Source organism: Phalacrocorax carbo, unplaced genomic scaffold (assembly GCF_963921805.1).
Source record: "Phalacrocorax carbo unplaced genomic scaffold, bPhaCar2.1 SCAFFOLD_57, whole genome shotgun sequence".
Taxonomy (NCBI): Eukaryota; Metazoa; Chordata; class Aves; order Suliformes; family Phalacrocoracidae; genus Phalacrocorax; species Phalacrocorax carbo.
In genome coordinates, this window is record NW_026990333.1 from 70,083 (window position 1) to 83,750 (window position 13,668).

A 13,668-nucleotide genomic window follows, 5' to 3' on the forward strand; every position below is an offset into this window, starting at 1 on the left:
GCCAACGACAGAAGGAAGGGGCCGGGGAGGGAAAACCACAAAACGAACCATGGGGCTACGTGGTACAGAGCATGAGCAGGGAGGGAATTAACAATTAGGGACAGGGAGCCAGAGGAAAAAGAAAATACACCAAAAGGGAGATGGAGAGCAAAAGGAATCGCAATGCGTACAGAAAGAAAAGAGAACCAATTGTAAAATAGGGACATGGGGAAGCCAGAAAGGACAAAAGCTACAGGCTACAGGGCAGAGAGGGAAGAATTAACGAATAGACACAGAGAGCTGGGCAGAAAGAGACGGAGAAAGGCTAAAGATCACACGGCCACCAGGGAAGAGAGGGAGGAATTTAAAAAACAGGGGCAAGAAGCCAGAGAGAGGGAGGGAGAGGCACCAATAAAATGGGGACGGGCCACAGGGCAGCGAGGAGGGAACCGAGGAATAAGGAAAAGAGGCCAAAGAGAACACAATGTAGTATGGAAAAAAGGAACAGCGGCCTAGGGGGAAGGAGGAATTAAAGATCAGGCACTGGGAGGCAGACAGAGACAAACGAAGAAACAAGTGAAAACAAACCAACAGCAATGGGCTAGCAAGACAGAGAGGGAGGAAATTGGGCAATAAAACATAGCAGCAAGGAGCTGGACAGAGAGAGATGAGGACAAACAAACAGCACGGGTCTACGTGACAGAGAACGTGGAATTAGAACACAGAGAGGGAGCCTGTCAGAGGTGGAGATAAAAGCAGCAGAGAGGGGAAGAGAGGGAGCAGAAAGAGGGAAGAGCAGGACAGAGACCAAGAAAGAACGATGAGGAGCAGGCTGGAAACACACAAAGAACCTGGGGCAGGCAGCACGACAGCGAGGGAGGAATGAAGACTAGGGGCAGAAAGCTGACAGAGCAAGATGGAGAAAGACAAGAAAAGCGACAAGAACAGGGCAGAGAGGGAAGAAAGAAGCCACAGGGACAGGGAGCCGAGACAGCCAACGACAGAGGGAAGGGGCCGGGGAGGGAAAACCACAAAACGAACCATGGGGCTACGTGGTACAGAGCATGAGCAGGGAGGGAATTAACAATTAGGGACAGGGAGCCAGAGGAAAAAGAAAATACACCAAAAGGGAGATGGAGAGCAAAAGGAATCGCAATGCGTACAGAAAGAAAAGAGAACCAATTGTAAAATAGGGACATGGGGAAGCCAGAAAGGACAAAAGCTACAGGCTACAGGGCAGAGAGGGAAGAATTAACGAATAGACACAGAGAGCTGGGCAGAAAGAGACGGAGAAAGGCTAAAGATCACACGGCCACCAGGGAAGAGAGGGAGGAATTTAAAAAACAGGGGCAAGAAGCCAGAGAGAGGGAGGGAGAGGCACCAATAAAATGGGGACGGGCCACAGGGCAGCGAGGAGGGAACCGAGGAATAAGGAAAAGAGGCCAAAGAGAACACAATGTAGTATGGAAAAAAGGAACAGCGGCCTAGGGGGAAGGAGGAATTAAAGATCAGGCACTGGGAGGCAGACAGAGACAAACGAAGAAACAAGTGAAAACAAACCAACAGCAATGGGCTAGCAAGACAGAGAGGGAGGAAATAGGGCAATAAATCATAGCAGCAAGGAGCTGGACAGAGAGAGATGAGGACAAACAAACAGCACGGGTCTACGTGACAGAGAACGTGGAATTAGAACACAGAGAGGGAGCCTGTCAGAGGTGGAGATAAAAGCAGCAGAGAGGGGAAGAGAGGGAGCAGAAAGAGGGAAGAGCAGGACAGAGACCAAGAAAGAACGATGAGGAGCAGGCTGGAAACACACAAAGAACCTGGGGCAGGCAGCACGACAGCGAGGGAGGAATGAAGACTAGGGGCAGAAAGCTGACAGAGCAAGATGGAGAAAGACAAGAAAAGCGACAAGAACAGGGCAGAGAGGGAAGAAAGAAGCCACAGGGACAGGGAGCCGAGACAGCCAACGACAGAGGGAAGGGGCCGGGGAGGGAAAACCACAAAACGAACCATGGGGCTACGTGGTACAGAGCATGAGCAGGGAGGGAATTAACAATTAGGGACAGGGAGCCAGAGGAAAAAGAAAATACACCAAAAGGGAGATGGAGAGCAAAAGGAATCGCAATGCGTACAGAAAGAAAAGAGAACCAATTCTAAAATAGGGACATGGGGAAGCCAGAAAGGACAAAAGCTACAGGCTACAGGGCAGAGAGGGAAGAATTAACGAATAGACACAGAGAGCTGGGCAGGAAGAGACGGAGAAAGGCTAAAGATCACACGGCCACCAGGGAAGAGAGGGAGGAATTTAAAAAACAGGGGCAAGAAGCCAGAGAGAGGGAGGGAGAGGCACCAATAAAATGGGGACGGGCCACAGGGCAGCGAGGAGGGAACCGAGGAATAAGGAAAAGAGGCCAAAGAGAACACAATGTAGTATGGAAAAAAGGAACAGCGGCCTAGGGGGAAGGAGGAATTAAAGATCAGGCACTGGGAGGCAGACAGAGACAAACGAAGAAACAAGTGAAAACAAACCAACAGCAATGGGCTAGCAAGACAGAGAGGGAGGAAATAGGGCAATAAATCATAGCAGCAAGGAGCTGGACAGAGAGAGATGAGGACAAACAAACAGCACGGGTCTACGTGACAGAGAACGTGGAATTAGAACACAGAGAGGGAGCCTGTCAGAGGTGGAGATAAAAGCAGCAGAGAGGGGAAGAGAGGGAGCAGAAAGAGGGAAGAGCAGGACAGAGACCAAGAAAGAACGATGAGGAGCAGGCTGGAAACACACAAAGAACCTGGGGCAGGCAGCACGACAGCGAGGGAGGAATGAAGACTAGGGGCAGAAAGCTGACAGAGCAAGATGGAGAAAGACAAGAAAAGCGACAAGAACAGGGCAGAGAGGGAAGAAAGAAGCCACAGGGACAGGGAGCCGAGACAGCCAACGACAGAGGGAAGGGGCCGGGGAGGGAAAACCACAAAACGAACCATGGGGCTACGTGGTACAGAGCATGAGCAGGGAGGGAATTAACAATTAGGGACAGGGAGCCAGAGGAAAAAGAAAATACACCAAAAGGGAGATGGAGAGCAAAAGGAATCGCAATGCGTACAGAAAGAAAAGAGAACCAATTCTAAAATAGGGACATGGGGAAGCCAGAAAGGACAAAAGCTACAGGCTACAGGGCAGAGAGGGAAGAATTAACGAATAGACACAGAGAGCTGGGCAGGAAGAGACGGAGAAAGGCTAAAGATCACACGGCCACCAGGGAAGAGAGGGAGGAATTTAAAAAACAGGGGCAAGAAGCCAGAGAGAGGGAGGGAGAGGCACCAATAAAATGGGGACGGGCCACAGGGCAGCGAGGAGGGAACCGAGGAATAAGGAAAAGAGGCCAAAGAGAACACAATGTAGTATGGAAAAAAGGAACAGCGGCCTAGGGGGAAGGAGGAATTAAAGATCAGGCACTGGGAGGCAGACAGAGACAAACGAAGAAACAAGTGAAAACAAACCAACAGCAATGGGCTAGCAAGACAGAGAGGGAGGAAATAGGGCAATAAATCATAGCAGCAAGGAGCTGGACAGAGAGAGATGAGGACAAACAAACAGCACGGGTCTACGTGACAGAGAACGTGGAATTAGAACACAGAGAGGGAGCCTGTCAGAGGTGGAGATAAAAGCAGCAGAGAGGGGAAGAGAGGGAGCAGAAAGAGGGAAGAGCAGGACAGAGACCAAGAAAGAACGATGAGGAGCAGGCTGGAAACACACAAAGAACCTGGGGCAGGCAGCACGACAGCGAGGGAGGAATGAAGACTAGGGGCAGAAAGCTGACAGAGCAAGATGGAGAAAGACAAGAAAAGCGACAAGAACAGGGCAGAGAGGGAAGAAAGAAGGCACAGGGACAGGGAGCCGAGACAGCCAACGACAGAGGGAAGGGGCCGGGGAGGGAAAACCACAAAACGAACCATGGGCCTACGTGGTACAGAGCATGAGCAGGGAGGGAATTAACAATTAGGGACAGGGAGCCAGAGGAAAAAGAAAATACACCAAAAGGGAGATGGAGAGCAAAAGGAATCGCAATGCGTACAGAAAGAAAAGAGAACCAATTCTAAAATAGGGACATGGGGAAGCCAGAAAGGACAAAAGCTACAGGCTACAGGGCAGAGAGGGAAGAATTAACGAATAGACACAGAGAGCTGGGCAGGAAGAGACGGAGAAAGGCTAAAGATCACACGGCCACCAGGGAAGAGAGGGAGGAATTTAAAAAACAGGGGCAAGAAGCCAGAGAGAGGGAGGGAGAGGCACCAATAAAATGGGGACGGGCCACAGGGCAGCGAGGAGGGAACCGAGGAATAAGGAAAAGAGGCCAAAGAGAACACAATGTAGTATGGAAAAAAGGAACAGCGGCCTAGGGGGAAGGAGGAATTAAAGATCAGGCACTGGGAGGCAGACAGAGACAAACGAAGAAACAAGTGAAAACAAACCAACAGCAATGGGCTAGCAAGACAGAGAGGGAGGAAATAGGGCAATAAATCATAGCAGCAAGGAGCTGGACAGAGAGAGATGAGGACAAACAAACAGCACGGGTCTACGTGACAGAGAACGTGGAATTAGAACACAGAGAGGGAGCCTGTCAGAGGTGGAGATAAAAGCAGCAGAGAGGGGAAGAGAGGGAGCAGAAAGAGGGAAGAGCAGGACAGAGACCAAGAAAGAACGATGAGGAGCAGGCTGGAAACACACAAAGAACCTGGGGCAGGCAGCACGACAGCGAGGGAGGAATGAAGACTAGGGGCAGAAAGCTGACAGAGCAAGATGGAGAAAGACAAGAAAAGCGACAAGAACAGGGCAGAGAGGGAAGAAAGAAGCCACAGGGACAGGGAGCCGAGACAGCCAACGACAGAAGGAAGGGGCCGGGGAGGGAAAACCACAAAACGAACCATGGGGCTACGTGGTACAGAGCATGAGCAGGGAGGGAATTAACAATTAGGGACAGGGAGCCAGAGGAAAAAGAAAATACACCAAAAGGGAGATGGAGAGCAAAAGGAATCGCAATGCGTACAGAAAGAAGAGAGAAACAATTGTAAAATAGGGACATGGGGAAGCCAGAAAGGACAAAAGCTACAGGCTACAGGGCAGAGAGGGAAGAATTAACGAATAGACACAGAGAGCTGGGCAGAAAGAGACGGAGAAAGGCTAAAGATCACACGGCCACCAGGGAAGAGAGGGAGGAATTTAAAAAACAGGGGCAAGAAGCCAGAGAGAGGGAGGGAGAGGCACCAATAAAATGGGGACGGGCCACAGGGCAGCGAGGAGGGAACCGAGGAATAAGGAAAAGAGGCCAAAGAGAACACAATGTAGTATGGAAAAAAGGAACAGCGGCCTAGGGGGAAGGAGGAATTAAAGATCAGGCACTGGGAGGCAGACAGAGACAAACGAAGAAACAAGTGAAAACAAACCAACAGCAATGGGCTAGCAAGACAGAGAGGGAGGAAATTGGGCAATAAAACATAGCAGCAAGGAGCTGGACAGAGAGAGATGAGGACAAACAAACAGCACGGGTCTACGTGACAGAGAACGTGGAATTAGAACACAGAGAGGGAGCCTGTCAGAGGTGGAGATAAAAGCAGCAGAGAGGGGAAGAGAGGGAGCAGAAAGAGGGAAGAGCAGGACAGAGACCAAGAAAGAACGATGAGGAGCAGGCTGGAAACACACAAAGAACCTGGGGCAGGCAGCACGACAGCGAGGGAGGAATGAAGACTAGGGGCAGAAAGCTGACAGAGCAAGATGGAGAAAGACAAGAAAAGCGACAAGAACAGGGCAGAGAGGGAAGAAAGAAGCCACAGGGACAGGGAGCCGAGACAGCCAACGACAGAGGGAAGGGGCCGGGGAGGGAAAACCACAAAACGAACCATGGGCCTACGTGGTACAGAGCATGAGCAGGGAGGGAATTAACAATTAGGGACAGGGAGCCAGAGGAAAAAGAAAATACACCAAAAGGGAGATGGAGAGCAAAAGGAATCGCAATGCGTACAGAAAGAAAAGAGAACCAATTGTAAAATAGGGACATGGGGAAGCCAGAAAGGACAAAAGCTACAGGCTACAGGGCAGAGAGGGAAGAATTAACGAATAGACACAGAGAGCTGGGCAGGAAGAGACGGAGAAAGGCTAAAGATCACACGGCCACCAGGGAAGAGAGGGAGGAATTTAAAAAACAGGGGCAAGAAGCCAGAGAGAGGGAGGGAGAGGCACCAATAAAATGGGGACGGGCCACAGGGCAGCGAGGAGGGAACCGAGGAATAAGGAAAAGAGGCCAAAGAGAACACAATGTAGTATGGAAAAAAGGAACAGCGGCCTAGGGGGAAGGAGGAATTAAAGATCAGGCACTGGGAGGCAGACAGAGACAAACGAAGAAACAAGTGAAAACAAACCAACAGCAATGGGCTAGCAAGACAGAGAGGGAGGAAATTGGGCAATAAATCATAGCAGCAAGGAGCTGGACAGAGAGAGATGAGGACAAACAAACAGCACGGGTCTACGTGACAGAGAACGTGGAATTAGAACACAGAGAGGGAGCCTGTCAGAGGTGGAGATAAAAGCAGCAGAGAGGGGAAGAGAGGGAGCAGAAAGAGGGAAGAGCAGGACAGAGACCAAGAAAGAACGATGAGGAGCAGGCTGGAAACACACAAAGAACCTGGGGCAGGCAGCACGACAGCGAGGGAGGAATGAAGACTAGGGGCAGAAAGCTGACAGAGCAAGATGGAGAAAGACAAGAAAAGCGACAAGAACAGGGCAGAGAGGGAAGAAAGAAGCCACAGGGACAGGGAGCCGAGACAGCCAACGACAGAAGGAAGGGGCCGGGGAGGGAAAACCACAAAACGAACCATGGGGCTACGTGGTACAGAGCATGAGCAGGGAGGGAATTAACAATTAGGGACAGGGAGCCAGAGGAAAAAGAAAATACACCAAAAGGGAGATGGAGAGCAAAAGGAATCGCAATGCGTACAGAAAGAAAAGAGAACCAATTGTAAAATAGGGACATGGGGAAGCCAGAAAGGACAAAAGCTACAGGCTACAGGGCAGAGAGGGAAGAATTAACGAATAGACACAGAGAGCTGGGCAGAAAGAGACGGAGAAAGGCTAAAGATCACACGGCCACCAGGGAAGAGAGGGAGGAATTTAAAAAACAGGGGCAAGAAGCCAGAGAGAGGGAGGGAGAGGCACCAATAAAATGGGGACGGGCCACAGGGCAGCGAGGAGGGAACCGAGGAATAAGGAAAAGAGGCCAAAGAGAACACAATGTAGTATGGAAAAAAGGAACAGCGGCCTAGGGGGAAGGAGGAATTAAAGATCAGGCACTGGGAGGCAGACAGAGACAAACGAAGAAACAAGTGAAAACAAACCAACAGCAATGGGCTAGCAAGACAGAGAGGGAGGAAATTGGGCAATAAATCATAGCAGCAAGGAGCTGGACAGAGAGAGATGAGGACAAACAAACAGCACGGGTCTACGTGACAGAGAACGTGGAATTAGAACACAGAGAGGGAGCCTGTCAGAGGTGGAGATAAAAGCAGCAGAGAGGGGAAGAGAGGGAGCAGAAAGAGGGAAGAGCAGGACAGAGACCAAGAAAGAACGATGAGGAGCAGGCTGGAAACACACAAAGAACCTGGGGCAGGCAGCACGACAGCGAGGGAGGAATGAAGACTAGGGGCAGAAAGCTGACAGAGCAAGATGGAGAAAGACAAGAAAAGCGACAAGAACAGGGCAGAGAGGGAAGAAAGAAGCCACAGGGACAGGGAGCCGAGACAGCCAACGACAGAGGGAAGGGGCCGGGGAGGGAAAACCACAAAACGAACCATGGGCCTACGTGGTACAGAGCATGAGCAGGGAGGGAATTAACAATTAGGGACAGGGAGCCAGAGGAAAAAGAAAATACACCAAAAGGGAGATGGAGAGCAAAAGGAATCGCAATGCGTACAGAAAGAAAAGAGAACCAATTGTAAAATAGGGACATGGGGAAGCCAGAAAGGACAAAAGCTACAGGCTACAGGGCAGAGAGGGAAGAATTAACGAATAGACACAGAGAGCTGGGCAGGAAGAGACGGAGAAAGGCTAAAGATCACACGGCCACCAGGGAAGAGAGGGAGGAATTTAAAAAACAGGGGCAAGAAGCCAGAGAGAGGGAGGGAGAGGCACCAATAAAATGGGGACGGGCCACAGGGCAGCGAGGAGGGAACCGAGGAATAAGGAAAAGAGGCCAAAGAGAACACAATGTAGTATGGAAAAAAGGAACAGCGGCCTAGGGGGAAGGAGGAATTAAAGATCAGGCACTGGGAGGCAGACAGAGACAAACGAAGAAACAAGTGAAAACAAACCAACAGCAATGGGCTAGCAAGACAGAGAGGGAGGAAATAGGGCAATAAATCATAGCAGCAAGGAGCTGGACAGAGAGAGATGAGGACAAACAAACAGCACGGGTCTACGTGACAGAGAACGTGGAATTAGAACACAGAGAGGGAGCCTGTCAGAGGTGGAGATAAAAGCAGCAGAGAGGGGAAGAGAGGGAGCAGAAAGAGGGAAGAGCAGGACAGAGACCAAGAAAGAACGATGAGGAGCAGGCTGGAAACACACAAAGAACCTGGGGCAGGCAGCACGACAGCGAGGGAGGAATGAAGACTAGGGGCAGAAAGCTGACAGAGCAAGATGGAGAAAGACAAGAAAAGCGACAAGAACAGGGCAGAGAGGGAAGAAAGAAGCCACAGGGACAGGGAGCCGAGACAGCCAACGACAGAGGGAAGGGGCCGGGGAGGGAAAACCACAAAACGAACCATGGGGCTACGTGGTACAGAGCATGAGCAGGGAGGGAATTAACAATTAGGGACAGGGAGCCAGAGGAAAAAGAAAATACACCAAAAGGGAGATGGAGAGCAAAAGGAATCGCAATGCGTACAGAAAGAAAAGAGAACCAATTGTAAAATAGGGACATGGGGAAGCCAGAAAGGACAAAAGCTACAGGCTACAGGGCAGAGAGGGAAGAATTAACGAATAGACACAGAGAGCTGGGCAGGAAGAGACGGAGAAAGGCTAAAGATCACACGGCCACCAGGGAAGAGAGGGAGGAATTTAAAAAACAGGGGCAAGAAGCCAGAGAGAGGGAGGGAGAGGCACCAATAAAATGGGGACGGGCCACAGGGCAGCGAGGAGGGAACCGAGGAATAAGGAAAAGAGGCCAAAGAGAACACAATGTAGTATGGAAAAAAGGAACAGCGGCCTAGGGGGAAGGAGGAATTAAAGATCAGGCACTGGGAGGCAGACAGAGACAAACGAAGAAACAAGTGAAAACAAACCAACAGCAATGGGCTAGCAAGACAGAGAGGGAGGAAATAGGGCAATAAATCATAGCAGCAAGGAGCTGGACAGAGAGATGAGGACAAACAAACAGCACGGGTCTACGTGACAGAGAACGTGGAATTAGAACACAGAGAGGGAGCCTGTCAGAGGTGGAGATAAAAGCAGCAGAGAGGGGAAGAGAGGGAGCAGAAAGAGGGAAGAGCAGGACAGAGACCAAGAAAGAACGATGAGGAGCAGGCTGGAAACACACAAAGAACCTGGGGCAGGCAGCACGACAGCGAGGGAGGAATGAAGACTAGGGGCAGAAAGCTGACAGAGCAAGATGGAGAAAGACAAGAAAAGCGACAAGAACAGGGCAGAGAGGGAAGAAAGAAGCCACAGGGACAGGGAGCCGAGACAGCCAACGACAGAGGGAAGGGGCCGGGGAGGGAAAACCACAAAACGAACCATGGGCCTACGTGGTACAGAGCATGAGCAGGGAGGGAATTAACAATTAGGGACAGGGAGCCAGAGGAAAAAGAAAATACACCAAAAGGGAGATGGAGAGCAAAAGGAATCGCAATGCGTACAGAAAGAAAAGAGAACCAATTCTAAAATAGGGACATGGGGAAGCCAGAAAGGACAAAAGCTACAGGCTACAGGGCAGAGAGGGAAGAATTAACGAATAGACACAGAGAGCTGGGCAGGAAGAGACGGAGAAAGGCTAAAGATCACACGGCCACCAGGGAAGAGAGGGAGGAATTTAAAAAACAGGGGCAAGAAGCCAGAGAGAGGGAGGGAGAGGCACCAATAAAATGGGGACGGGCCACAGGGCAGCGAGGAGGGAACCGAGGAATAAGGAAAAGAGGCCAAAGAGAACACAATGTAGTATGGAAAAAAGGAACAGCGGCCTAGGGGGAAGGAGGAATTAAAGATCAGGCACTGGGAGGCAGACAGAGACAAACGAAGAAACAAGTGAAAACAAACCAACAGCAATGGGCTAGCAAGACAGAGAGGGAGGAAATAGGGCAATAAATCATAGCAGCAAGGAGCTGGACAGAGAGAGATGAGGACAAACAAACAGCACGGGTCTACGTGACAGAGAACGTGGAATTAGAACACAGAGAGGGAGCCTGTCAGAGGTGGAGATAAAAGCAGCAGAGAGGGGAAGAGAGGGAGCAGAAAGAGGGAAGAGCAGGACAGAGACCAAGAAAGAACGATGAGGAGCAGCTGGAAACACACAAAGAACCTGGGGCAGGCAGCACGACAGCGAGGGAGGAATGAAGACTAGGGGCAGAAAGCTGACAGAGCAAGATGGAGAAAGACAAGAAAAGCGACAAGAACAGGGCAGAGAGGGAAGAAAGAAGCCACAGGGACAGGGAGCCGAGACAGCCAACGACAGAGGGAAGGGGCCGGGGAGGGAAAACCACAAAACGAACCATGGGGCTACGTGGTACAGAGCATGAGCAGGGAGGGAATTAACAATTAGGGACAGGGAGCCAGAGGAAAAAGAAAATACACCAAAAGGGAGATGGAGAGCAAAAGGAATCGCAATGCGTACAGAAAGAAAAGAGAACCAATTCTAAAATAGGGACATGGGGAAGCCAGAAAGGACAAAAGCTACAGGCTACAGGGCAGAGAGGGAAGAATTAACGAATAGACACAGAGAGCTGGGCAGGAAGAGACGGAGAAAGGCTAAAGATCACACGGCCACCAGGGAAGAGAGGGAGGAATTTAAAAAACAGGGGCAAGAAGCCAGAGAGAGGGAGGGAGAGGCACCAATAAAATGGGGACGGGCCACAGGGCAGCGAGGAGGGAACCGAGGAATAAGGAAAAGAGGCCAAAGAGAACACAATGTAGTATGGAAAAAAGGAACAGCGGCCTAGGGGGAAGGAGGAATTAAAGATCAGGCACTGGGAGGCAGACAGAGACAAACGAAGAAACAAGTGAAAACAAACCAACAGCAATGGGCTAGCAAGACAGAGAGGGAGGAAATTGGGCAATAAATCATAGCAGCAAGGAGCTGGACAGAGAGAGATGAGGACAAACAAACAGCACGGGTCTACGTGACAGAGAACGTGGAATTAGAACACAGAGAGGGAGCCTGTCAGAGGTGGAGATAAAAGCAGCAGAGAGGGGAAGAGAGGGAGCAGAAAGAGGGAAGAGCAGGACAGAGACCAAGAAAGAACGATGAGGAGCAGGCTGGAAACACACAAAGAACCTGGGGCAGGCAGCACGACAGCGAGGGAGGAATGAAGACTAGGGGCAGAAAGCTGACAGAGCAAGATGGAGAAAGACAAGAAAAGCGACAAGAACAGGGCAGAGAGGGAAGAAAGAAGCCACAGGGACAGGGAGCCGAGACAGCCAACGACAGAGGGAAGGGGCCGGGGAGGGAAAACCACAAAACGAACCATGGGGCTACGTGGTACAGAGCATGAGCAGGGAGGGAATTAACAATTAGGGACAGGGAGCCAGAGGAAAAAGAAAATACACCAAAAGGGAGATGGAGAGCAAAAGGAATCGCAATGCGTACAGAAAGAAAAGAGAACCAATTCTAAAATAGGGACATGGGGAAGCCAGAAAGGACAAAAGCTACAGGCTACAGGGCAGAGAGGGAAGAATTAACGAATAGACACAGAGAGCTGGGCAGAAAGAGACGGAGAAAGGCTAAAGATCACACGGCCACCAGGGAAGAGAGGGAGGAATTTAAAAACAGGGGCAAGAAGCCAGAGAGAGGGAGGGAGAGGCACCAATAAAATGGGGACGGGCCACAGGGCAGCGAGGAGGGAACCGAGGAATAAGGAAAAGAGGCCAAAGAGAACACAATGTAGTATGGAAAAAAGGAACAGCGGCCTAGGGGGAAGGAGGAATTAAAGATCAGGCACTGGGAGGCAGACAGAGACAAACGAAGAAACAAGTGAAAACAAACCAACAGCAATGGGCTAGCAAGACAGAGAGGGAGGAAATTGGGCAATAAAACATAGCAGCAAGGAGCTGGACAGAGAGAGATGAGGACAAACAAACAGCACGGGTCTACGTGACAGAGAACGTGGAATTAGAACACAGAGAGGGAGCCTGTCAGAGGTGGAGATAAAAGCAGCAGAGAGGGGAAGAGAGGCAGCAGAAAGAGGGAAGAGCAGGACAGAGACCAAGAAAGAACGATGAGGAGCAGGCTGGAAACACACAAAGAACCTGGGGCAGGCAGCACGACAGCGAGGGAGGAATGAAGACTAGGGGCAGAAAGCTGACAGAGCAAGATGGAGAAAGACAAGAAAAGCGACAAGAACAGGGCAGAGAAGGAAGAAAGAAGCCACAGGGACAGGGAGCCGAGACAGCCAACGACAGAGGGAAGGGGCCGGGGAGGGAAAACCACAAAACGAACCATGGGCCTACGTGGTACAGAGCATGAGCAGGGAGGGAATTAACAATTAGGGACAGGGAGCCAGAGGAAAAAGAAAATACACCAAAAGGGAGATGGAGAGCAAAAGGAATCGCAATGCGTACAGAAAGAAAAGAGAACCAATTCTAAAATAGGGACATGGGGAAGCCAGAAAGGACAAAAGCTACAGGCTACAGGGCAGAGAGGGAAGAATTAACGAATAGACACAGAGAGCTGGGCAGGAAGAGACGGAGAAAGGCTAAAGATCACACGGCCACCAGGGAAGAGAGGGAGGAATTTAAAAAACAGGGGCAAGAAGCCAGAGAGAGGGAGGGAGAGGCACCAATAAAATGGGGACGGGCCACAGGGCAGCGAGGAGGGAACCGAGGAATAAGGAAAAGAGGCCAAAGAGAACACAATGTAGTATGGAAAAAAGGAACAGCGGCCTAGGGGGAAGGAGGAATTAAAGATCAGGCACTGGGAGGCAGACAGAGACAAACGAAGAAACAAGTGAAAACAAACCAACAGCAATGGGCTAGCAAGACAGAGAGGGAGGAAATAGGGCAATAAATCATAGCAGCAAGGAGCTGGACAGAGAGAGATGAGGACAAACAAACAGCACGGGTCTACGTGACAGAGAACGTGGAATTAGAACACAGAGAGGGAGCCTGTCAGAGGTGGAGATAAAAGCAGCAGAGAGGGGAAGAGAGGGAGCAGAAAGAGGGAAGAGCAGGACAGAGACCAAGAAAGAACGATGAGGAGCAGCTGGAAACACACAAAGAACCTGGGGCAGGCAGCACGACAGCGAGGGAGGAATGAAGACTAGGGGCAGAAAGCTGACAGAGCAAGATGGAGAAAGACAAGAAAAGCGACAAGAACAGGGCAGAGAGGGAAGAAAGAAGCCACAGGGACAGGGAGCCGAGACAGCCAACGACAGAGGGAAGGGGCCGGGGAGGGAAAACCACAAAACGAACCATGGGGCTACGTGGTA